Below are 3692 nucleotides of genomic sequence, written 5' to 3' on the forward strand. Positions count from 1 at the left end.
CACCTGCACCCCAATATTCATAGCAGCAATGTCCACAATAGCCAAGCTGTGGAAGAAACTAGAGAAAATTAAAAATATTTTGCATAGTAAAGGAAGCCATCAAGAAAGCAAAAAGCAACCTACAGAATGGGAGAAGATATTTGCAAATGAGATATCCAATAAGGAGTTAATATATAAAATATATTTTAAAAAACATATGACATAATACTAATACAAGAACAACAAAACCACAAATAATCTGATTAAAATGGGTAAATGCCATTAACAGGCATTTCTTCCGAGGAAAACATGCCCATGGCCAACAGACACATAAAAAGATGTTCAACATCATTAGTCATTAGAGAAATCAAATTAAAACCACAAGGAGATTTTGCACCTTGTAAAAATGGCTAAAATGAAAAAAAAAAGGAACATATGTTGGTAAAGATGTGGAGAAAAAGAAACCCTCGTGCACTGTTCATGGGAATGCAAATTGGTGTCAAAATTGTGAAAAGCAGTATGGTAGTTCCTTAAAAAGTAGAATTACCATATAATCCAGTAATTCCACTATTGGGAATTTACTCAAAGGAAATGTAAACAGTAATTTGAGAAGATATATGAACCTCTACATTTATTGCAGCAGTAGTTACAACAGACAAAATATGGCAGCAATCCAATATTCATCTATAAATGGATGGAAAAAGAAGATGTGGAACAGGAAAGAGGAAAATGGCAGTGGAGTAGAAGGGCCCTACACTCATCTCCTCCCAAAAACAAAAATGGATAATTATCAAATTATCCTAAAAACCTCAGAAATAGAATTGAAGACTAACAGAACACACTCCACAAATAAAGGAAGAGAAGAGACCACATCAAAGAAGAGAGGAAGTGTGGAGACATGATTTAGAGGAGAAATGGATCTTGGGTGCTGCAGAGGGTAAGTGGCTATGGTTGTGAAGAAGGACAAGAGAGAAAGGATCACACAGGGAAACACACAAAGAGAACATTTCTGCAAAGCCTTTGTCATAGAAAATAAGAGGGGCTGAATTGTATGAGTTTTTGCAACCAATAGGGCTGAGAGCCTGGAGTTTTAAAGGTCAGTGGGCTTGGGTAGGATAGAGCCAAGAGGGAACTACACTGCTCATGAAGAGAAGGCAGGTAAAAACCCCAGAGGCAGAGAGCATGTAAACAGCAATCTGATGAGCACCTGGGACACACAGTAGGGAGATTATTCACTCTTCTCAGAGAGGCAGTGTTTGCATAGACATCTCTCCGGGAACGAAGGACCTGGCCAGTGTCATTTCTTTCCCTTAACCCTCAGCATAAACACAGCCACATGAGGAAGTAGTCCAGAGTACACACTGGCTGCCTAACTTGCTTATATCAATCTCAAATATCCTGTGCTCTGTTGCAACTGCCCTTCTCACTCAGTCAAGCTTGCCTCGGTCTCAGGAAGGCAGGCCTCTCCCCACTGAAGACTAGCACAAATGCTTGCCCACACTATGTTTCCTGACAAGAGAGTTCTGCAGGGCCTTAGTTCTGGTGGAGTTGGTATCAGGTCTCACTTCACAAGCAGACCAGAGCACATCTTGTTAAAACTCACCTCATTCAGGAAAAGGACCAAACACTGTCCACAACAGACAGGGAGAGCCTTTGAAGATGACTTGCCTTGAAAAATAGAGCAACCAAAACTCAACAGCAAAACTTACATAGCACACACCGGAGATATCCCTGGAGCACCGGGCCCTGGATACTACATGACCTCTTTCTCATAAAGCTATTGCATTATTGCATTCAGGAACAAGACACATAACTGGCTTTCTAAACACAAAGAAGAATGCAAAAAACTAGACAAAGTGCAAAGATGGAGGAATTTATCATAAATGAAGGAAAAAGATAAAGCCAGGGCCAGACATCTAAGCAAAACAGATATATGTAACATGCATGATGGAGAATTCAAAGTAACAATCATAAGGATAATCATTTGGCTGAGAAAGAATGGAAGTGATCAGTGAGGCATTTACCACAGAGATAAAAGAGTTAGAAAAGAATCGGAGATGAAGAATGCAACAAATGAGATTAGAAACAGCAGGCTGGAAGAAGAGTAATGAATTAGTGACCTAGAAGGCAAAATAATGGAAAATTAAAAAGCTTAACAAAAGAGAGAAAGAAGAATTATGCAACACAAACATATATATAGGGAACTCAGTGACTCTATCAAATGTAATAATGACATTCACATAATAAGAGTCCCAGAAGAGGAAGGAGAGAGAAAAGGGGGCAGAAAATTTATTTGAAGAAATAATAGCTGAAAAATTTCCTAATCTGGGGAGGGAAAGAGACATCCAGATACGAGAGGCACAGAGAATTCCCATCAAAATCAACAAAAGCAGGCCCACACCAAGATATATTATAATTAAATTTGAACTATACAATGATAAAGAAAAATTCTTAAAAGAAGCAAACACAAGTCTTACACGTGTGCACCTCGGGCTCTGACAGAGCTGAAGATGCATGGAACTGTGCCAGGACCCGCAGGCAATGCAGTGCACCTGTGATTTATGTTTTAGAAATAGATGTTAAACTTTGGATTCAATTAAAAATGTCTCTTAATCCACCTATATTTCTCAAAGAAAAGGAAGAAAATAATTCAAAATTTGTGGAAACATAACACTCACAAACTACCCCATAGCTGCAGAAGATCCTCTTCAAAACTTATGCTTAGCATCTCAAGAAGTTCTTCAAAAAGTTCAGCAAAGTGAAAGATCAAAATGTCTCAAGTGTGGTGGTTCAGAAATGTTCTATTGCCATACATATTATGTCCCAGTTGAAAATGTACCTATTGAACAGATGCCAGTTGTGAAGCTTCCACTGAAGATTAATATCATTAAACATTCAAATTAAACAGATGGCAAAAGTACTGCTATACATGCAAAACTATTAGCACCTGAATTTTTAAATATTTACATATATTCTTGTATTCCAGAATATTAAGAAAAGGCCCATGAGGTTGCACTTGTGTTTCCTGGACCTAAGTCTGTCTCAATAAAAGATATTTATTTTCATCTGCAAAAAAAGAGAAAAGATTCAAAATATTAAAGTAAAAAATGATGACCCTGACAAGCCATCCATTAAATGCAAGAAAACTGAAGAACAGGATTTGAATGAAAACAAGTGCCAATACACAACATTGAAAAAAATTATATTTATAGATAGCACCTGGAACCAAACAAACAAAATATTCACTGATGAGAGTTTTCAAGGATTGTTACAAATTGAGTTGAAAACAAGAAAAACTTGCTTTTGGCATCATCAAAAAAGAAAGCCAGATACCTTCCTTTCCACAACTGAATCCATTTACTCTTTTCTGGTAGACTACCATACTGACATATTAAAAGAGAAATACCAAGGACAATATGATAATCTCTTATTTTTCTACTCTTTTGTGTACCAGTTGATAAGCTATGCCAAATGCTCTGGAGAGACAAGAAAACTTACCCATTAGTTTTTAACTAGTTACTTATGTCATTTTATTTTGCTAAAAAATAAATAAACCTATAATTGTGCTTTGTTTAAAAAAAAAGAAGCAACACAAAAGAACTCCCTACCCTGCAAGGAAAATTCCATAGATCTGACTGGAGATTTCTCAAAAGAAACTTTGCAAGCCAGAGGCAAGTGGCATGATATATTCAAAGTGATAAGTGGAACAAACC

General features: G+C 37.0%; 1 pseudogene; it reads left to right on the plus strand.

The window, feature by feature from the left end:
• The first annotated feature begins 2581 nt into the window (after positions 1–2581).
• Positions 2582–3484, plus strand: LOC121482755 (annotated as a pseudogene).
• Positions 3485–3692: the final 208 nt, after the last annotated feature.

The sequence above is a fragment of the Vulpes lagopus genome, chromosome X (assembly GCF_018345385.1).
Source record: "Vulpes lagopus strain Blue_001 chromosome X, ASM1834538v1, whole genome shotgun sequence".
NCBI lineage: Eukaryota > Metazoa > Chordata > Mammalia > Carnivora > Canidae > Vulpes > Vulpes lagopus.